The sequence below is a fragment of the Mastigoproctus giganteus genome, chromosome 2 (genome assembly GCF_048544385.1).
Source record: "Mastigoproctus giganteus isolate SK-2022 chromosome 2, ASM4854438v1, whole genome shotgun sequence".
Lineage (NCBI taxonomy): Eukaryota > Metazoa > Arthropoda > Arachnida > Uropygi > Thelyphonidae > Mastigoproctus > Mastigoproctus giganteus.
The window spans coordinates 117891157-117914231 of record NC_143576.1 but is presented as its reverse complement, the minus strand read 5'-3'; the positions used below and the strand labels follow the sequence as shown (position 1 = coordinate 117914231).

General features: G+C 38.2%; 1 protein-coding gene across 3 annotated transcripts in view; it reads left to right on the top strand.

Moving 5' to 3' along the window:
- LOC150089519 (glucose transporter type 1-like) overlaps window positions 1-23075 on the top strand; it is a 1237972-nt gene that overhangs the window by 279239 nt on the left and 935658 nt on the right. Inside the window, exon 1 of one of the 3 annotated variants that reach the window (XM_090368635.1) lies at window positions 1100-1245. The exons of the other annotated variants lie outside the window; for them this stretch is intronic. The gene's annotated coding sequence lies outside the window, so the exon portion shown is untranslated. Of the gene's footprint in view, window positions 1-1099; window positions 1246-23075 lie in introns of those variants that run through there. 3 annotated transcript variants of the gene reach the window in all.

Here is a 23075-nt window from a genome sequence, read left to right as displayed (position 1 = left end):
TTCCCTGTGTGCAATCGTTGTAACCGTGCATAGCTTAGAGCCAGCGAGCGCAGTAACAATTGATTATTTGAATGATATACGATGCAAGCCTGAATCTTTAATCTAACGATATTACACGAAGCTGTTTGTCATCTTGCTGACTGACAGATAACACGTATTTTATTAGAATGGCAACAACGACTTTTGCAGATGAGTATTACATTACAAGAAATCAATCCACTGCTTTCTCTTGGTTGTATTTTAAAGCGGAAAGACAATCTTTCTTATATTAGCATTCCTTAACGGAGTAGATCTTTTCTTTTTTACATTTTCGGTTGTTGATATTCCGCCTTAGTAAGTAATAAGTAACTCACTTGGCGATAAGAGAACGAATCAAAAGAATGATTTCCGCCCATTTTGTGAATTTATCTCTAAACGTATATTAAGTCCCCCCCCCCTCCGATGAACTTCTGTGTTAGTAAACGCTTGACAGTTCCCAAGGCCAAACCTGTACCTAACATGCCTACAACGCGAATCTCAATAGAAACGAATTATAATTATATTAAGGATGTTTAGTGTGATACATGCGATTGATATTCCATTTATCGAGTTGATTAACCTGGTGGCAGAATATCCATCTTGTTCTTCATCTTAGAGCTAAATATAGTTATTCTAATCTCTCTCTTTCTCCCTCTCACGCACGCATATATATATATATATATATATATATATATATATATATATATATATATATATGCGCCGATAAATACCCATCTTCCTTACGTCTACCTCAATTCGGTAGCTATGTTCCGGAACCTTAACGCATGCGCAGTATGCCTTGTAAAACAACCGTGTGTTCGAGGTGCCATTTCTGGGGGTGTAGCTCGGCGAGGCTGCAGTATTTGTAGCCGACATACAGTCTGAAGTGATAGTGACTATGGTTTCGAATAATGCACGCTGCTAGAAGACATGAAGCCACCGAGTGCGCACGGTTTGTGCACGGCATGCCCCTTCCGCTTGTTTCCAGTGATGGAATTAGCTCCAGGTGAAAAGCGAGGAATGGCTCTCCCCTGCATCGCTCCGAGACGCAGTGCCGAGACGAGATGTACCGATGGGCTTTGTGAGGAGGAACAGCGATGCGAAAATAGAAAACTGTCATAACAGCGTTTCTGCGCACGTGGTCCCACCTGCAAAAGTCCACACTTCCTTGGAGGATGACGGGAGGATGGAGAAGCGACAATAGAGGGATGCTAATTTTCTTCAGAGGTAAATAACGTCACTGCTTGTGATGAGGATGCGTTTTTCTTTGCCAAAAATATTTATTTAATTTGTTTTATTCTTCGAAGTGCATTATTTTAATGAAACCCCAAATGGAATGTTCCCATTAATACTGATCCACCCCACGTACGCTAATTAAACATCCGATCCCCATTATCGCGTGCAGAAACTCACTATTAAGCGTTAGAAGTTTATTTAAATGTAACCGATGGTCAATACGGAAAGCATGCTTTTGGCGCAGGGCAGTTTTTGATGATTGAGATTCGTTTAGTCTAAATATTTAATTTCTTTCAGTTGGGATTTCTGTCACGCCCTTCATAATATTTGAGCGAGATCTTGTTGAGTGTGAAAATTCAAAATACTGCACAATATTGATCGCGAAATTATAGATTTCTCTCTTTTATGTCTTATAAAATGTAAATTCTGTTCAAATATATTTTAATGTACAGTGCTATAGTTTGCAGTGGTTTTATGCTACTCATTTTAGTTACAGATATTTCCTGTTTGTTTTACTTAGTTCTGAAGAGTATACTTCATAATGAATCAAAAGGATTTTTCTCCCTTAACGAATGACTGCATCACCACTACAAACTGTTCTTTACTTCATTCAAAGTACACCAAAGAACGAGAGATTCGTTAACAAATTTACTGTTCGCTTTGAATTTATGAATTTTTTTGTACTTCAGTATTTGTTTAGTTGGACCCTGCGATGGAATATGAAAATGTACTCTTAAAATATATTTCCAAAAATATACTTTTATTAAACAAATTGGGAATATGAATTCTTTATCGGTGGTTTTTCTGAAGAAAATTGTTACTATAATTAATGCTATTTGTTTAACGAAACGATGATGTCACATGCCTGTCCACAGGTTTGTCGATTGAATTAGGATTTTTTACACGTATTGTATGTAATTGTTAAATAGTTTTATTGAATTTTACTTTTGCAATAATTGCAAAATAAAATACAAGTGATCTGACCAATGTGTAGTATGAATACACTGTTAAATTTGTAAATACACTGGTGCTCAAAATCTTAGAAACAAATATAAAAACAATCAAAAACCTTTTATTAAATCAAGACTAACGCAAACTCAGTGAAGTTTCTAGAAAGGAATCTGCTTGAAAATTTCTCCTACTCAGAGCTTTCAAGGACGCTCCACCCGACTGAGGTTTAAGGATCTGGCTGGCTATTCCAAACGGACTACACTTTCACTTTGAAGTATTCGCTTCAAATGTGAATTATCGTCTATTAACTCTGGATCAATTCTTCTGTAAAAGGGTAAAGACAAGGGTGAAGGGTCTCATTTCGATGCCATACAGTCGTCAGAGTTCCTCGCAGTACACACGGCGACCAATAATGATTCCAGCCACATACTATTAAATAATCTCCTCCATATATTTCTCTGTCCGCGATGTTATCGGGGTAAAATCCGATTCCCCATTCACTCCAGACGAAAGTACGTTTAAAATTACTGTAAAATCACCACTCATCGGTAAATAATAATATGATCTGTCTGTCATGGATCCAGTCGAGACGCTGTCCGCAGCATTCTAGACGCCTGTTTTTGTCAACAGAACACTGACGGCTGTCACCGTGCACCCCCTCCCCCCAGAAGGTTTATAAGCGCATCAGAGACTTAGGCCATATTGAGCCGTATAGATATGTATGTAAACTGCGTGTGTTCTGTGGTCTGTTTGCTGGGCAAAAACCCGAGTTTCCATGAGAAAAAAACCATGTTACCCTAGCCTGTGACCGACAAACTCAGTCGCGTTCTGAATAATATCCATAAAAATTACTCGCGTGATTAACGGCAATTGAACTCAGGTGTTTTCGACCCGGTGTGAAGAGGATGGAGATTTTACGAACTGTGCTACCCGTGAGAGCCCCCTCCGAAGTTCTACAATATTAATATAGTACTTCTATGGCATTAATATTAGTATTAGCAAGGAAGCGAACTTTTTTGTATCAATCAAATATAAATAAATAAATAAATAAAATAATAATAAATTAAAATAAAAATATTCATACTGTATCCATTCGTACAAGTTAATCGTTCACTTCTGCTTTAAGCTTAGCCAGACGCAGACTCCACCTTGTTGGTAATGGAATTGTTCCAATGTTTGACAGCTCTCTGCCCATAGGTGAACTCGAACTTCTTGAGATCCAGTTTTCTATTATTTGTTTAGATTTCATATTCGCGTTCCCTGGCTCGTGTCTCACCTACGAGGGAAAATAGATATTTCTTATATTCATTTTAATCAATCCTTTCAGTGCATTATACACCTCAATTAGATCTCCCAGAATATCTCCGTTTGTCGAATTTTGCAGTCCACACCTTCGAAGCCATTCCTCATATATGCGTCGCTTTTCACTCATCACTAATCTGCTCGCTCTCCTCTGAACCCTCTCTAGAAGTTGTGTCCTTTTTAGATGCTGTCTCCAGACCTGAATACAATATTCTGAATGCGGTACAACCATCCTCTCATAAAGAGGGATAATGCCCGGTCCCTAATATAGAAGGCTCTATAAATCCTACTAGACAACACACCGTGTATTTTATTGTCCCCTATTTACACTACATTTGCGACCGGCCCTAGTTAGCCGATCTCAAATTGAGCGAGTATGGTTTTCACCATGGACTGTAATTAGCTGATCTCAAGTTGAGGGAGTAGGATTTTCACCGTGAGTTAAAATGGGTTTTTCATCCGCAGAGTATGCAAATCGGCCCGTGGAAACTTGTACAGACATAATATACTATGGACCGATATGGTCTAAGTTGCTGATGCTCCTAAAAACCAATAACAATAATAGAATCATAACACACAAGTCTTTTTCAAATCTTGAACCACTTTCTTGAACCTGCTCTCCATCTAGCTTATACGTAACTCCATGATTTGTGATTGTAAATGCATTACCTTACATTTAGAAGAATTAAACTTTAGTTCCAGTTTTTTGAATCATATATGATCAGAAAAACGGAAAGTCTTTTCAAGTCTTTTTGAAGTAACATGTCCTGGCTAGGATTGTTAACCACTCATCCCACTTTCAAATCATCAGAACTTCGACTTTTCGAAGTTTACTGATGATTTGAATTTTCATAAATGATATTGACCCTAATCGTTAACATTTATGAAAATTAGAAATTGGATCACTGATCCCTGAGGGATTTCACTTGTTAGCTGATCCACCCTGAAGACTGACCATTTACGACAATCCTTTGTCTCCTTTTTTTTAAAAAATGTAAGTTTTTCACATGATAGCCTGCGATCCAGCATAGGATCTTACCACCACTAACTCCAACTTCTTTCAGCTTAGATAGCTGCCTTCCAGGAAGAACCGCATAAAAACTACATCTAATTGTTTAATTACGATATCATAGGTAATTCTTGAATATAAGCATTCGTGTATATACGGGAAACTAAACAACTTGCAGTGCTGTGAAGTCCGTTACCTTGTAGAGCTCTTATGATGGACGTTACTTTGTGTACAGGCGACACCAGATAGCCTGAGACAGTTTTTCTAGAGATAATTTGAGTGTTTTAAAACTGGTTTCGTTGTCTTCCTAAATGGTGCGAGTCACATCCAATCACCAGGCCACTTCAGCGTGACTTTGATCTAACTCGATCCTCACCATTGCTCCCACCTCAAAGAATTATCCAGTGTCTTCGAGTCGTTTTTATGACTATGTTTAAATCGGCAGTGCGATCGATAAAATTGGAAATGGGTTATAAAAAAGTCCTTATATTTCACTTTTATCCATCGGGCAGCGCAGGCGATATAATCACTGCCCTCCCACACCGGGTGGAAAAGACTTGGGCTTGAATTCCGTCAGTGATGCCAGGAAGTTTTAGGGGTCCTGTCACAATGTGACTGAGTTAGTCAATTTAGGCGAGGACTGTATAGTTTTATATCCTGGAAGCTTGGGTTTTTCGTCCACAAGGAGCGTTTTGATTTGTGCAATCTTAATCGAAGTTTTATCGGCAGTGTAAACAGAAAAAGCTTCTGATTCTATCAATGTTATACGGGATTTTACTAGTAGAAAGAAAGAGGCAATTATTCCATTATATACAGCATTGATTAGGCTACGTGTTTGATTATTGCATACACGTTTAGAAACTAATGAAATTTAGGAAGGATATGAACATGCAGAAAACTGCACAGTCTAGACAAGTAGATTAACTGTTAGCACAGAGAACTGTTCTTCATAGGGAGAGCAGTTTTTCAAATTACAGTTTTTGGAAAGCAGGCATCTGCGCAGTGACAGAATTGAGAGGGTTTAAAGGGTTGGGGAGAACTTTCCAATGATTTATCTTTCCTCTATCTTAGACATCGTGAACAAGAAAATATAGATTTAAACTAAGAAAGGATGACTGCAAACTGGATATAAGAAAATAAAAATTTTTAATCAAAGAATAAATAAATACTGGAACAAATTCCGACTTAATCTTTTGGAGCTGTAAATCCCATATAAATTTATAACACAGCCTGATAATGGAATGGAATAGATAGATTAATGAGGTATAATAGGATTACAGTCACATTTTGGCGGCTAGTAACTAAAGCATTATTTCCATTGCATCAAATTCCTAGTAATTAACTGCATCCAAAGATATACTTACTTTCACATTCTGATATTCTCTTCAGAAAGTTTTGACTGTCAAGCATTGGCTGCTAAGGTGGATTGATGATAAGCATAGATATACGCATAGGGGCTCACATCTGGTGAGTATGGGCTTGATAAACCCAGGGTCCTGAGCTGGATATCATCATCTCTCTCTCTCTCTGGGTAACTTGGGAAATTTTTTTGGCTGGTGCAGCATAAGCCTCAGGCTTCCTTGCATCATATGGATAATAATAATAATTTCGGAAATAATTGTACAACTTGTAACCAAGTTTTGGTAAAAAAATCATCAAATAGGCAAATGCTTTGTTATGGCAAATATGCACATGACCACAAACATTACTTGTGGTCTTGATGGCTGCTGATTTCTTGTATTTTATCCGTTGGATAAAATACAAGAAATCAGCAGCCATCCATCACTAATTTTTTTCAGATCCCGAAAAATGGATTGCATATTTCTGAATGCACTCTCCGTGCGTCTCATAAATCTTCACAATACTGACTGCCAGAAATACATTTTCAGTCACTATAACAGGAAACAAACACGAAGCTGCAAAACAACGAAACAAATCAAGACGTCTCAGTGCATAACATTGCACCCGCTTTCTAAACATCCAAAATGGTCGTCTTGCTTCATTATTTACACCACATAAACATGCGTCAAAGTGAGAGACCACCATTCGCAGAAGTCAATTTGTGCCGTCTGTAAACTTAGCGAATAGTTTGTAAGTGATGAGCAAAGTTAATGTTTTAACTAACGAAAATCTATTCCTTACACTTTTAATTCCTTAATTATCTAGTAACTAAGATAATACTAACTGCTTCTAATATTCTAAATTCAAATATAAATTCGTTTCCAAATCTGAATTCTATATTGAAATTCAAATCTAAAATCTGGATTCAAAGCTTAAATTCAATTCTAAATGTGTGGTCTAAATTCCATCTATTTTTCTGTGTTACGCATTTATAAGCTAACGTTCAACGTTTTCCTTATCTGTTAAGCTAGAAGAGCTCGATATAAATTAACAATAAACGAATATTCGTTTATTTATTTTGTCAACAGTCTTTTATGGTTTTAACTGTGCGATTAATATGAACCGATACGGTTTTCTTCAGTAGCATGATCGTCCTGGATCACAGGCATGACCAAACATCTTTTACTATAGGCGAAGAAAATAACATACCAGTTGTAGCGTTTGTTCTTGCACATTTCACTGCTTTTTGTATCTGGTTTGTTTATTATTATTTTTTTTAATTACTGGTTTTTTGATTTTTATTGGAGGTACAGTAACAGCTACAGTCTACAAGAGTTGTGTGATAAATATGTAGCCTAGCATTGGAGGAGTTATTATCTAAAGTTGACTTTGCACTATTTTTCGATGTGGTGTCCTTGTAACTCAGTGCGCTTTTTCCAGCGATGCTCTACATTCGTAATCCTAATTCTGTATTCACTTTCTTGAAGGTCCTGAAAAAAAGGAGTGCGCGGTAACTATCGAAATGTCCTTCCAGACACGTTGTTGTTTAGTTTCGAGAATGGGTGGAAATCAGGGGGGGGGGTGCTAGATGTCTAGAGTATGGTGGGTGGGCAATCCATTCATAACCAGCCTGATGAATTGCAGCCATGGCAACAGCCCATGTGTGAATAAGTGCATTTTCCTAGTAAAGAATAATACCCTCAATCAGCTTTTTTTTTGGTCTCTTTGACTCGATTGCATCTCGTATAATTCCTAAGTTAGCATATTATTTTCCTTTTGTTTGTCGCTTTGGAAGATATTCTAAAGGGACAAACAATACAAAATTCTATTATTATCCCTGTAGAATCCCAGAAGATCGATTACATAATCTTGCCGGCCGATGGGACTGTCTGGGTCTTCTGTGAAGATGGGGAATGAACATTCTTCAGTTGTTGTGATTGCAGTTTTGACTCTGGTTGGTAGTGGTGAAGCCATTTTTCATCCATAGTTAGTATCCGGCCAGAAGGTTTTAAGTATATGCTTATAACCAGCTAAACGTTGCTTTGAAGTTTTTAATCGAAGATGTTTCTGATCGAGTGTCAAAAGGCTGGGACTAACCCATCGTGCAGAAACCTTCATCTTACCTAGTTTATTTGACAGAATGCTTTTCACCGTTCAGTTTCGATGCCTGTAGCCTCTCCTGTTTCTCTAACAGTTACTCGCCGATCATCCATCACATGCCATGAATTTTATTGATGTTTTCTGCAATGATTGCCGTTGATGGAAGCCACTGCGCTGTTCATCTTCGATGCTGTTCATCCATGTTGAAATTCGGCGATCCAGTTCTTGACATTTGTATATGATGGGCCATATTCTCGTAATGTATTTACCATGTCTTCACGAATATCCTTGGTTTATAACGCCTTTTTGTAAAGATATTTTTTACGGCTCTGTGTTCATTGTTTTCCAATTTATTCAGGCTCGAACTTTTGTAAAAAGTATTTATGACCTATGACTTTGCATGCTATTCATATAATGCTTAAAATTATAAAAAAAATTGTTTTTTTCGCAAAACATAAATCTCTTTTATATGAGAGTCTAGAAACTTATCAACAACAACAACTCTCGTATTATCAAAACCGATCTTGAATATATATCCATTAACGATATTGGCCTCCAGTTTCGTATCTGCAAAGATAAACCACATATCATTAAAGTCTCAACGAGAAATCGAGTTTTTTGATATTAATCAGGCTTTAATGAATTAATTTTTAAATAAAAAAATTAATTTATGCTGTTGCAAAAATGACTAATTCACATTGTAAATCAGCATATTACGAGCACAACCAGATCAATAGCGTAATGGATAAAGAACTTCATGTGTGTGTTTATTACGTCTAGTATACAAGATCAGAAGCCCTCGCAGGTGGCAAAGTGGTAATAAGCACTCTCCTCCCCTCACCGGGTGGAAAAGGAGGCCTGAATTTTAATTCCCAATGACGCGAGGAATTTTTATTGGCCTTCTACGTGACTAAATTCGTCGGTTTCAGCCGAGGACAGCAAGATTTTATCTTCGAAAACTCCGTTATTTATTCCGCAGCAAAACAGACAAAATCGACCAGAGAATACACGCAGCTTATGGAAATAATACACATGGTTGGATGAAGTTGTTCTCGGGTTTCCTTAATATGACAGTGGCTCTCTCTCTCTCTCTCTCTCTCTATATATATATATATATATATATATATATATATATATAGCGCTAGCACATAAGCCAAACATCACCAACCGCAACTAACTGTCCTCTCAGATAACACAGTAGTTATAATCGTCTTCCCACAATGGTTGGAAAAGGCCCGAGTTCAAAGTCCCTCAATAATATAAGGAATTCCCCCCCCCCCCACAAATTGCGGAGTTAAGTCACTTTTAGGCGAGAGTTTCTTTGTCTTCGGAAATTCGTGTTTTGGTCCATGAGTTGCATGGTTTTTAACTTTATGGAGACTCTGGTTTTTCACCACGCAGTTAACACCACATATTGATGATTCATAGCCTTGATTGCTTTGGTGCAACATGCACTTTACCTATACCTCAACACCAAAAAATCTGTCATAACCAGAGAAACCGAAATCAAAACTGCTCGCTGTTTTGATAATTCACCAACTTTCCGTATATGTCTCCAGTAGTAAGAATGCTGCCAGCTGTATGGAATCAACAGCAGAATTGAGATTCAAATTGGAATTCAGATTCGGTATAGTCTTTGTCCGCTTCATGCGCGGAACCATGTTATTTTACAGGGTGATTCAGGAGGAACAGTAAATATTTTGGGAGGTTATAGTATCGATTATTCTGAGTAAAAAAGTTTATATAAACGTGTGTCCAATTCTCAAGGGATACGGAGGTACAGCTGTTTGAAACTGGCGCGCACAAGGCCATTATGAGAGGTAATAAAGAGCGATAAATGACACTGTATTTATTGACTTTTTGAATGATACAAAACACAAATAATTGAAAAAAAATTTGTAGTTCACAGTAAATGTTCGAAAATTCCACCGCCAACCTCAATGCACTTTGCAACTCTTGTAGTAATATGACCTATTGTTCTTTTGAGGTCATCTTGGCGTTCCTTTATGGGCAGAAGTACCCAAAATGTGAGCGAGCGAGCAAGCAAGCAATTCGCCTCTTGTATTCACTTTTTCTTTGTATACTGCGCTTTTCATCCACCCCACAAACAAAAATCTAACGGAGTGAGGTCTTGAAGACCTTAGTGGCCAATGAACGGGATCACCGCGACCAATCCATCTTTCAGGGAAAGTTCGATTTAGATATTGTATCACCAGAAGAGTATAATGTGCAGGAGCTCCGTCATGCTGAAAGTACACACCTTGTAGCCAAGGGAACATCTTCCAATAGTAGCGGAAGTTCGTTTTGCAGAAATTCTAAGTAAATGGGCCCTGTAAGACGCTTTTGTAACACAATAGGCCCAATCAACTGATTGTCGATGAAACCGCACCACACGTTTACAGGGAAGCGATGTTGAAAATTCGTTTCTACAGTGGCATGTGGATTTTCGTCTGAACACTGAGAGTTACGGGTGTTGTTGATACAGTCACGGGTCAAAGTAGCTTCATCGCTGAACAGTATTAATGGAATTAATCGGCGATTAGCATTTACCCACCGACAAAATTCCAGTCGCTGGACGTCCATTTCACATACAGCGGGTGCAACACCTTCAACCTCCTGGTTGAAGGTGTTGCACCTGCTGTATGTGAAATGGATACAAGTAATGTTCGCCATACTCTTGTCCGTGGAATACCGATACGCGTAGAAATTCTTCGTATGCTAATAGTAGGACAACGTTCTACCGACTGAAGAATGTGTTCTGTTTCATCCACATTTTGTTTCTTGTCCATGGAACACCGATACGCGTAGAAATTCTTCGTACGCTAATAGTAGGACTACGTTCTACCGACTGAAGAATGTGTTTTGTGTCATCCGCATTTTGTTCATTTGCACTTTCAGAAGAAATATGAGCCCTGAGAACTGCACCATTCTCGCGCAGTTTGGTGTAAACGTTCTTGAATCCGTTATTCTGCGGTTAGGAAACCGTCGACGGTATTCTCTACAAGCAGCAGTAGCACTTCCACCACAAAAACCGTAGACAAACACCCTATCGGCATATTGAGCATGTGTGAAGATGTGCAGCATTCTTAACAACTCTTCAAACACCAAACAGCATCAAGATGTGCAGCATTCTTAACAACTCTTCTAAGACCAAACAGCATTAAGTTATAACTGCTTCTTGGTCACATCTGATTCAGGGAGCTGTGCGCGCCAGTTTCAAACAGCCGTATTTATGTATCCATTGAGAATTTTACACATGTTTATATGAACTTTTTTTCTTCAGAATAATCGATACTATAACCTCCCAAAATATTTACTATTCCTCCTGAATCACCCTGTATATTGCAGATGGGTTACTGTTGAACGATTGGCGTTATGTTGCCGTTAGGTGTGTGTGTGAGAAGTGCCAAAGCAACGAAGCATTAGTATGTTTATCTGTAACTGTGTATTTTCTTCTGTTGGTTTGCTGGAGGAAAAAACACGAATTTCCGGAGAGGAAAATATGCAACCCTCGCCTGAGAACCTAACTAAGCCCATTTTGTGAAAAAAGCATATAGAAATTGACGGGATTCGAACTGAGGCCTTTTAATAGAATTATCCATATTTACAGCCATAATGCGGTGATTCCTTTTGGTGATCCCTTTTGGTGATATTTTGAAGGTGATCCCTTCAAAATATCCATCGAGCAACCGTAGTTGTTCGATGGATATTTTGAACATTCAATTTGCACACTAAGTCCTTATCAAAAAGAAAATGAAATAAGAATGGACTTATTAGGCATCCGCACGAACACGTTGTCTCTCCGTCAATAGCAATTTTCCTTTCGCCGTCGATTCAACTTAGCTGTTGTATTTCTTCTGCCTCCCCTCACCCCCATCACCTTGTTCGCCCTCTGCTCCTCGCTGCGTGCCTACCATTACTTTTTTTACCACCTCTCAGAGGCAGAATCCACAATGCACTCGGCATATACAACTGGAGGCAGAAAATTAACTCGACATTATCATGAGAAGCGTAGTGGTCCAATGATCTCAATTATCTTCCCGGTTTGGGACTCCCGAATCGCTGCTATTGTAATGAAATAGCTTGGGGCAATTCCATTATTGTAATAAGATCGATAACTAAACATTTCTATTGAAAGGTAAAACATATTCTTTTTAAATTTATAGGCGATAATAACGCCTGTAATCTTTGCTTTATCACAAAACTGTTACCATGGCTTCGGGCAAAGGTGTCTGCCCAGTCATTACTTTTCTTTTTACATTAGGAGAGGTAAGTTGTTGGTGGACTCAATCCGAACCAGAATGGGATAAAATAGGTGGGCGGAAAACAAGCCCCATATGAAACTCATAATCCCACTGAAGTAACTCGCAATCTATTTACCGGAGTTAATTTAGCAAAATTCAAGCTAAATTATGTTTTGTATTGGCAGACGCGTTTTAAAGTGAAACAGGTTTTGTTAAAGGCAGCAACTAATGATAATAGTTTAATATGTAGAAAGATAACAGAGGAAATTTTACCTCATTAAGAAGGGTTTCATTAACTTTTAATCTCTGCTGGTATTCACACTGATTCCAATTCGAAGTACAAAAGGTAATGTACTTAAAGATACTTGGTATTTTAATAAGCTCAAATATTTGCTTTCTTTCGCTGTTTCCATTATCTCTGCTTAGACCGGTAAAATGTTTCTCTGATGCACAATCGGTGGACGCTGATAATGGGTTTTGAATACCAATCTCCACGAAGCAACAAGAAATTACTTCCATTAAGATATCAAATTTTGTTCTTAACGAAGCTAGTATTGAAGAAGATTAGTTAGTGATGCTCCAACTTACCTTTTTTTTTTGTATTTTAAATTCTACACATCTGTCTTATTAAGAGATAAATTTGCTACTTCGTATCTTAAATTAAAGTTCTGACCTTAATGCTTTGCCCTAATAGAGTAATTAATTATTTCAGCGATTTTCCTAAATGACAACGGAATTTCTTAACAGGAAAAACAGTTGAATTCGTACTACTGATTATTATGAACAGCCAATGAAGACGCTCCATTAGAATTGTAGTAGCAATGTTTATCCAAAATATACGTCTATAGTTGATGAATTATGTACAAATACTTTTGCTGGACCACCTTTTTGTCTCTTTTCTTTAACCACCCGTCTCGTATGTCTGTTAAAATAGATGCTAATGCTGCATAAGTTTAATAATCCGTAACGTATACACAATTTACAATTTGTTGTATTTCTCTCGAAGCACGAATTCAGCCATCAAAATATATTCATAGAGGTTATTTTACTAAATCCATTGGTGTCTCTTCTGCTGACCGAAATATTGACTTTCTCATTATCGAGGTTGGAAGTATGTTAATGAAATTAGAACATTAACTTTATCAAACGCAAATTATGCGTCACTGCCGAAAGATCATTAGCGTGTGCTTGAAGAAATTGGAAAGATACTTCAGTGCCTTAACTTACTACTGCCCTGTGAGTTCCTCTTTCTAATTCTTACAAAGGAATACCAAATGCCCCTTTCTGGACCGCCCACTGGACAGGCGATGTTAGCGAAATCTAATTCCTTAAATATGAGCGGGTGATTACGTTGTTACTAGCGGGGAGCTACCTTATTTCGAGACACCCACGATATTCAACCCCGTCAAGTTCGGTTCGGATGTAATCAGTATGGTGTTTGTCCGCTTCTGACGGAGCCAAATGCCTCCTGCTCAGACCCATCAATCCTCTTAACTTTTCACGGCTGCAAGAGTTGAAAGAGCTTGTGGGTAGCCTTCGACCTCCTTGTGAATATGACATGTGGGAATTATTCGGTGTTACAAAGATTTGGGCGTTATTCCGTGCCTAATAGTCTTCATCGGTTACGCCACCTGCCGGTGCTTTTCTCCGCCTGCTGTCAATCCCGAGTCCACAATTTCAATACTCTGCGACATCTCAAAGCACTGATCAGAACGTTTAAATTTCACTTATAGAGAACACATAACTGAAGTGATTTTTCTAGTAGTACGCAACCAGCGTTTCGAATATAGTTAGTAAACCTGGAAGGTATTATTGTGCGGATATTGGGAAATCTGTAACTCGGGGAATTAGCACGCAGCCAGGATAACGTATCAAGCCACTGTGAAGTCAATACCAGTATGTGAGTATTTCGGAAGACCGGGTAGGGGGAGGATGTCAGTTTGCATGGTTGTACAAGGCATAGAAGGATTCTAGTTAATTTTATTGTAGTAGTTGATTTTGGAAACTAAAGATGATAAACTCATCTTTATCTTGCGTTGATTCGCGAGGCGAAAATTTAAGATGACTTCGTTTAGGTGATACATAATGGAGGTCTACAAATATTCGGTTCGTACGAGCTTCAAGTGCCACTTGAAGCTCATACAAAGGAATGTTAGATTTTAGAATTGTAGGACTGTGTAGATCGTCATCGAGGTACTCCGCATGTGATTGATGATGTGTGAGTGGTGAGCAGTGGTAAATAATCTTGGGGAACAATATTTTATTTTATAGATTTCTTGGAAAAAGTTTTTGAGTTTATACGAAATGAGAGTTATCCGTTCCTTATAAAAGGTGGTGCGCAGCATCTGCATGTTTCCAGCTGCTCGTAGTTTTCGAACGAACCCGATTTATGATCTCAGTCCTTTCTACAACTGCCATGTCTCTTGCCGCAATCAGGTATCTTAAGAAGCCGTCGTCTTACTTATAATATGTTTAAGGAGGGGATGGCGTGTGATTTTAGAAACATAAAAATGGAATTTATAAGGAAGTATTTGTGCGAAACCCGCGTTTTTTCCTTACTTTTAAATTGTAGGTCTCGGCGTTCTCCGTGATAATGTAGTGGTTTCGAATTCAGATGTCTAGTGGATAGATCTGAATTCGACGAGAATCGGAATCTCTTTGAAAACCTGTTCAAACGGGGCTCTAGTTTGGTCAAAACGAATGAGTCAGTTTGGTCAAAAATTGTATTGTAGTTAACTGTAGTTAGTTTGGTCGAAAGTTAATTGTATAGCACTAATAATTCGATTCTGAAGGAAGCAAATGCACTGTACTGTATTTTATATTCAGTACGAAATACAGCATCTAAAATTGGTTTACAGAACATATTACACAAGTGCTAAAACCACTTTTTTAATGGATTTTTTGGTAATATGCACGATACTCTAAGAATAGAACAGATTTCAATTAATTATAGAATTCGTCGTGGGATCTCTGCGCTTGAATTGTTAAAGAATAAGGCAAAACGTCGCATAACCTAAAGAAAGAACGCTCACAAGAAGCCAGCAGATGCGATGATTATGGAATGCGATTTTTTTGTCTTGGTGCTCCTGTTGCCTCTTTGTACATTGACTCACTGAAGAGCACACAAGTACCTTCGTGAACAAATCATTGATTACTTGTATCTAAGCGCATCTTTTCATGCGTACACGAGTATTTTACAGGCAGCTATTTCAAAAGTCCCGGAGCTTTTCGGTTCCACTGCGTACTTTAAACAAACACCAATTTCAAATTGAAATCAATGTTTATTATAAGTACTGACGTTTCAAAGGCATTTACAACCCTTTTCATCACCAACACATACAACTTTTTTTTTTCAGATGGAATTTAAAGCAAAAGCTTTTGTTTCTCTCCCTCTCTTTCACAAATATTCGGACATCCGCGTGCCACGACCACATAATGATAATAGATTTTCAATGAGGCATTCTTAAATGTTGCTTTTCTTTTCTTCTTCCAGTCGAAGCCACGATACGTTCGCGTTGTACAGTTCTGCTCTCCCCAGATTCTGTAATGGTTGGAAGTGTGTCCCGTTGCCGTCTAGTGAGCTGGGAAGCTGAGTAGAAAGCAGGAAGTAGTTTGATGTTGTCGTCAAGAGTGATAGTTATGGAGCATAACAATTTCCGCTCCCCTTGATATCTATAATGAAAGGTACTGTTCCGGATTATGACGGCTGTCTATTTAGCAGAAAGTTTTCAAAGTAACATTCAGCAATCGATTTTTGTGAAGGCAAGCCACGTGCTGCGATACTGGTAAATGCGATTCACCATCAACTTTGTTAAAACTGCGCGCAACCAACAATGGAAAGTTTATAGGAAGTGACGCGTGCCAAGGTTATTCGCGGTATGTATGCATTTTGATATGCAAATCAAGACATTTACGAATAAAAGGTTTCACATTGATTTTTTTTTTTTTTTTTGTCTTTTGTATTGCCCCAGTGACTTTTTATTGTTTAAAATTTTCGCTGGATCAGGTGCCATTAAATCATGGAAATTATTAATCGTTGTTGGAGTCACATTTCATTCCAGAGACCGGAAAGTAGCGAATACAGCTAATAAAAATGGCTTTGTTTTCTTCCCTGGGACGAATAGCTCTCTATTGAGTGTCAGAGATAAGCGTGATTGTTTTTAACTCAATAGCCAGTCTGTGAGTGAGTGATAATTCGGAGTACCCGGCGTAAAACTTACATGAACTGCTTTTGAGGCTGAACTCAGTAATGATCAGAAAAGTCCATCCCCACCACCCCCACTTTTCTTACAGCTTTCTTAGCCTGTTTTTCAAAGATGGAAAACGCCTTATGAGATCACAGTGTGTATCAGTTTTTTTCCATTCTTAGCTTTTACTGTAGTCTACACGTAAGGGCGTTCTACAGCTGTAGTTGTCTTGGCAGGACCCTCCCCAACTACTCCTTAAGCGGGAATATTTAATCAGATGTATTTTCTGTTCACCACCATCTTTATGCATTGATACTGGAATAGGTGCGTTCCTCCTCTCTTTCTCTTCTGATTTTCACGAGACTGCTTTCTTATTCTCGAGTATTCTGATTATACCTCAGAGCTCTCGGATTTCCTAGAATTCTCTTTGGTGCGCCCGTAATTATATTACAGTGACGAGACCCTTCTCAGTTTCATCTGAAGGGGGTAGCATATGCTTCGAATATTTTTATTTTTTATTTCTTGTGCCCAAGTGTTATTTACAGTTTTGTCGTATTTAATATTTATTATTTTATTTATTTAGTCTTTTTTTTTTTTTTTTTTTTTTTTGTATTGAAAAATTTTAATCAGTTTATTCGAATCATTAAGAATTTGTTATTGAATAATTCACCTAATTTACATGGCGGCTTCTTTTTCCTTTACAAGTAAATAAAAATAAATATGAAAAGTGAATGGCATTTAGGTTGATTTTTTTAATAATGAAGATAAAGTAATAATCGTTAAAACTTTGGCAAATTTTGCTAAGCAAATATTAGGTTATTGAGATCTAATTAAGAAATATCATTTCCTACACCTCACCACGGTCAAATATACTGAACAAATTTAATTAAATGACAACGCTACCGATCTGACTTTGGGATTCTGTTCTGAAGTCAGTGAACGGTAAAACTTGGTAACTGTATGCGACGGATTTCTTAACAAACATTATTTATTGAAATCATGTTGAAAGAAGCGTAAAGCAGTTCCTTTAAGTTCGAAGAACTTCTTATTGATAATTCCATCCAGATGCCGGAAACGGTATTACAGAAAATAAATTATAAGCGACGTTAGTCTCTAATTCTGATCACTAACGAGACACTGGGAACCTTGCTTAATTATTCGCAATAAATACAAATCATATATCGCAATCATCAAAGGCACGCAGACTTCTCCATACATTCAAATGTGAGGATTCGTTCAATCAGTATTGCAGAAACTTATTTACCCGAATATCGAGTCCATTAGTGCAATGTCGGCAGCCGAAACAGACTAAAAGAGAAATTACTCGAAATAATGATCCGCACACTTCAAAGCCAGATCCCTTATTTGCAGTGGGTCCCATCTGCTGTCTTATTTAGGTACCGCCCCGGCTTCGCTGAAGTCACAGAGGTTTGTGGTGTAGAAAATCGTACAGAAAACTTGTTAGCGAGGGGAGAAATTCGCTGCAATATTCTCTCTCCCTCAACGCTTCAGTTCCCGTACTTATTCAAGTGGCAAGCACTTCTAATGCGGATTACTATCGCCGCGCTGCCGACACGCATTTTACGGCAAAGCGATTTGTGATGGCTCTTCGGCATGTTGAAGTGGTGTAATAGGAGTTATGGCGTCGGCGTCCTTACAGGGGATTAAGGAAATTTGCTGGGCGCAATCCCATTGTACGCCGGCTCATTGAAAACTTTAGATAAAATTAACCCCCGTTCCGCTTACCTGGAGGCTGTAAAACTGCTCAAAGAATATCTGAGGGCAGACAATGCTGACTACGGCAAACAGACTGAGGGAATATCTCGGTACACTCGTTGTGAGCGGGGATATTGTCGCACTAAATTGATTCGGACCCATTCTGCGAGGAGATTAATGCGCTTAACTTTGTTACTAACCAACGGTGGTTGATCCGTACGAAGAGTGGCGCCTGTGTGTGCGGTAGCACTTCCAGCACGACAGGAATTTCGTGTTTAGAATAATGCCACGCTAGCCAGATCTCGGCGCACGCATGTTAATTGCACCCTTTCCGTCTAATTTAACAATTCGCTCATAAAAAGGGGATAATACTCCCTCTCTCTTCCATACCTAATTATAAGATTAGGAGCCTTTAATATAATAAGTGAATAGATTACAATAAGACCGAGAGGAAATAAGTGCTAATAACTTTTAGAAAGAATGTCAAGCACGCGATAGATTTATTACGACACGATGGAATATCTTCATGTGCTCGGGCATCCCTTATACGAGTTTTATTATTTCGTTTTTGGCTTGATTTTACGTCAATTTCCATAACGCCGATTATTTTGCGATGCACGGCTTTAATTCCAAATAGACACTCGCTGCGCGTGCATATGGATGCGTTTGTGCTCGAAGTATTCTAACACGCGGCCTTACCGAAGAAAAAGGTATCCGGTTGCCATGGCAACCGGATGGGGGAATGCGACGTCGATGTCTCTGCGTGCTACTTGCACGTTCGCTTTCTCCTTAGATTTTGAAAAAAAAAAAAAGAATATTTTACAATTATCTTTTCGAAAATATTATCGGGGTGTGGAACAAAAGGGGTTTTCGCTGATCGGAATGCGTATACGGCCTATGACCTGTAAAAAACATGTGACTAGACACTGCAGAACTACGGTGTTGGGAAATCGATAGTTAGGTGTCCGAATGTGATGTTGCCCGGCTAACCTTTCACCGCTGGCATTAAATGGATGCGTGTGGAACGTTATCTGCGCGTTTATTAAAAAAAAAAAAAAAAAAAAAATCTTTAGTGGATTTACACATTTTGTGTCTTCGGTGGGTTCGAATTCTGTGTTATTCGACTACTACTTCATTTATTTTTTGAAATCCTTTCCAATGTATTGAGTACTGCGAGAATTTCACTAGCCTATTTAGTTACCAGGGAGGTGTTGTTCCAGGAGAACGCGCAGCGAAACCTACCCACCATTCATTTCTTAAACACGAAGATCTATTAGTATCCCAGAACATCCGATTCTCGCATCTAAACCGTTTTGAAATGTACCAGCAAATTCGTTGCTTTGAGAGCTCTCTCCGTGATGTCATTCAGATATTTGCTCGAGGAAAGGTGACGTGTTAAAATCGAGCTAAAAAAGACGAGAAGTGAAAGTTAACATGGAAAACGCATTATAGACGTTGTCACACACGTGCGCGCGCATATGTTCATGCGTACACTGTTCCGTTGAATATTAAATGCGAAAGAAACTGCCTGGAATTAGGCGGTTAAAGAAAATGGCGGAGATGGTATAATGAGGAATCTCTCGGTTGACATGTTTTTCTTGCTTGCAGGTCGTCAAATGCAGCGAAACAACTCTTAAATGGAAAAATCATTTTCGAAGAAAGCATTGGCTGCACGCGGAACAGGATTCCGTTTTTTGTTGGATTATTAAGGATTATTTTGACTTGAGAAAAATACGATACGCCTTTAAAAAGTGGCAGATATTTTTCTGTTTATATTTATATAATATTTTAATTATAAATTAGTTGAGTTGTTTAAAGGCTGTCATTGAAGCCATAAGGCCATTTCATGTCCTTTTCTTCTTTCTGTTTTTCTTTATTACTTGTTTAGCCATCTTGCTATTACTTCCTGTTTCCACTTCTGAATAATTTACTTTATCTCTGCTATTATTTTGTAAATAAAGCATATTCAGTTTTACTGTTACACTTTGAATTTGGGAAGTTTTTTGGGCCTTGGTGATGATTTAAGTCCACTGTATGCTCTGACGCTCGTACTGAAACACCCACCACTTATCTCCAGTGGCAATATAATGGAGGAAATTAGGATTATCTTGAAGTATGGATGAAGTCTTTTCATGATGACACTCTTCGTTGCTTCTGCTCATCCGTGTGGCTGTGCGGCACAAAATTTAACAGACCTTCCTTTCTTCGTGCAGAAATTTGACGAGTCGTCTTATTCATATCCAACTCATCAGCCATTATTCTGAGGGTCAAAGGACGATCTCTTGCCAGAATCTACCAAACCTTTGCAACTTTGTCCTCATTTCGAGACGTTGACGGACTCCTTGGGTCATCCCGAACACCCTCCTGTCTGTCTTTGAATTGCTTATACCATTCAAATCACAATAAACAGTTAATTTCATACGTTTCTTTTGCAGATTTTCCCAGTTTAAAACAAAAATTCGTTCGTTGCTCCATTGCAAAATCGTGACACAGAATCAGCCGACTTGAAAATCTCTAACTCCATCTGTTGGAGGAAGTTTGAGCTATAACATACCACTTGCTTTTAATTTCAAACTTATCGAACATAACAGCACCAGTGCGGGAACTGTATTGCTACACCTCGTAAAACTAGCGATTTAAATTTATTGACATAAAAATCGTTAAAAATTAAAATAGTACCGTTGATACCCCCCTCCCCAGAGAAAAACGTTCACTTAATCTTTAACCTAAATTATAGCTGAAAAATTACATTTCGTTTTCCAGATTTAATAGTTGAAAATAAACTCAGCTTTGTGCAGCACTTAATTTACTTGCAACCCTTTGATTGGAAAAATCGAATCTCCACAATACTACAATATCCTTCCAAAAGTCGTAGGTTACTTGTAGTTATGAACAAAGCATTTATTTATTCAAAGAAATTAATAGTATATTGTTCCCTTTTGACTGTCATTCCTGTTTAATGCAGCTTGAATGAACAATTTCTACTAATTTCTGCTGGGAAGCTGGTGATACCATGTTTCTCTCCTCATTTAAAGCATTTGGGAGTTCCACTAACGATGGGGACTGAATTCTGCATTCAGTTGCATCACACATAATGGCCAATGGAAAGAGATCGGTGCTCTGTGTTGGTCCCTGCATTCTTCCAATATTATTATCTTTAAACGACGCATTCATAGTCCTTGATGTGTGAAATGGAATGTTGTAGTGTCGGAAGGTGTAAGGAAGGATTCTACAAAATTGTGACAGTGTAGGGAACACAGAATTGTCCAGAACATCAGTGTAGGACGCAACATTCAAGCTTCTGTTCGCTACAGCCAGTGGAAGTGGGCCATACCACTTGAAACACCCCCGATCCATAACACTTTCTCCTACGCGTCCACCTTACCCAAACACGATCATCAAACTGTAAGAGCATGTAGTGTGACGCAGGATCGATTTCCATTGATTCACAGTACAAGCTGCGTTTGCCTTGCACCATTCCAGTCAGGATGGGTTTTTTTTTTCTTTTTTCTTTTTCTTTTTCTTTTTTTTTTTTTTTTTTGTTATTAGAGTCTTGAGATGTAGTTCTTCCTTGAAAAGTCATGGTATGTAGCTCTTTATGAAACGCTTACAGGTTTGACTCAAAGCTCTGAACTCAGATTCTGTACGCTATGATGGCCCGATGAGATAACCAGTCTTCATCTTCTGCCAGTCAGCCCTTGTGCATATAAGTTATAATTATTGTGCATATAATATAATTATTGTGCATATAATAAAATACACAATTTTGGCCTGGTGTCATACAACTCCCATATCTGGATTATATTCTGCCAGTTTTTAACTTGATGTTTAATTCCTAAGCAACAGTATGCACAGATATTTTCCCTGTGATAGCCACTTATTATTCCCCTCCGAATCCGTAAGCCCTTTCAGTGCACATGTTTGAAACGAATTCCGCGCTGATCACATTTCAAAAAAAAGTAATATAAATACTTCCGTATTTCATAGTTTCGAAAATTGCCTCAACAATTTTCTGAAATCAGAGGGTGTTCCGTGAATTTTGGTAAAAGAGTATATTTCTGTTATGAAATGAAATACCCGAAATGTAAGTCTGCTTCACTCATTTATGATATGTACCACTGTATATGACTCCACTAGGATAAATATTCCGACAATAATTAATACTATTCTCAAAGCCCTGGGTTGTTTCAGAATGTGTCCAGTCCAAAGCATCTGTGTAGAACAAATGTGCCACCAATGCAACCGTGGAGGAAAATATTATTAATCAAATATGCAACAAGAATCAGAGCCTTCTCCTCTGTCCTCTTTGGCCACATCTTTTTATAATCGGCGGATTACTCACTGAAAAAGTAAACAGACTGAAAAGAGACTCTCTATACTTGGATTACAGGAGCTAAAGAGTGATAAAACTGAATGACATACTTGCCTATTCTCCTGTTAATTACGTCTCTCTCTCTCTCTCTCTCTCTCTCTCTCTCTCTCTCTCTCTCTGGTTACCATTTTCAGCTCTGGGGATATCACACTTCATCAAATTAAAACACTAGACAGTTGTATGTGGCACACTTTTGTCAGTTCCCAATTTTGTCAAAAATACACTGATTGACGTCAAAATCAGCAACTGAAACAGCAGTGATACTTCATGGTTCTTGTATCTCTACATTTTTCCGGTCGGAAGCAGTTTCTATACAGCTGAGCTAAAAGCAGTCAAGTTAGCCCTAGAAAACATAAACCCTACATCATCTCTCCAGTCATACGGATTCCGAGTGTAGTAAATGCATTACGAAACAAATCTCCATCATTAATCGTGTCAGATCTAAGTTTCTGTATTTTTTTGAGGCGTCTTTTTTTTGCTGGATTATATTCTGTTCAATCCTGGGACACCCTGGCATTCAGTAACAGAGCAGATCAATTTGCAGAGCTGATGTTCAATACTGATTCAACGCATTTATGTTCAATATGCTGATTATAATG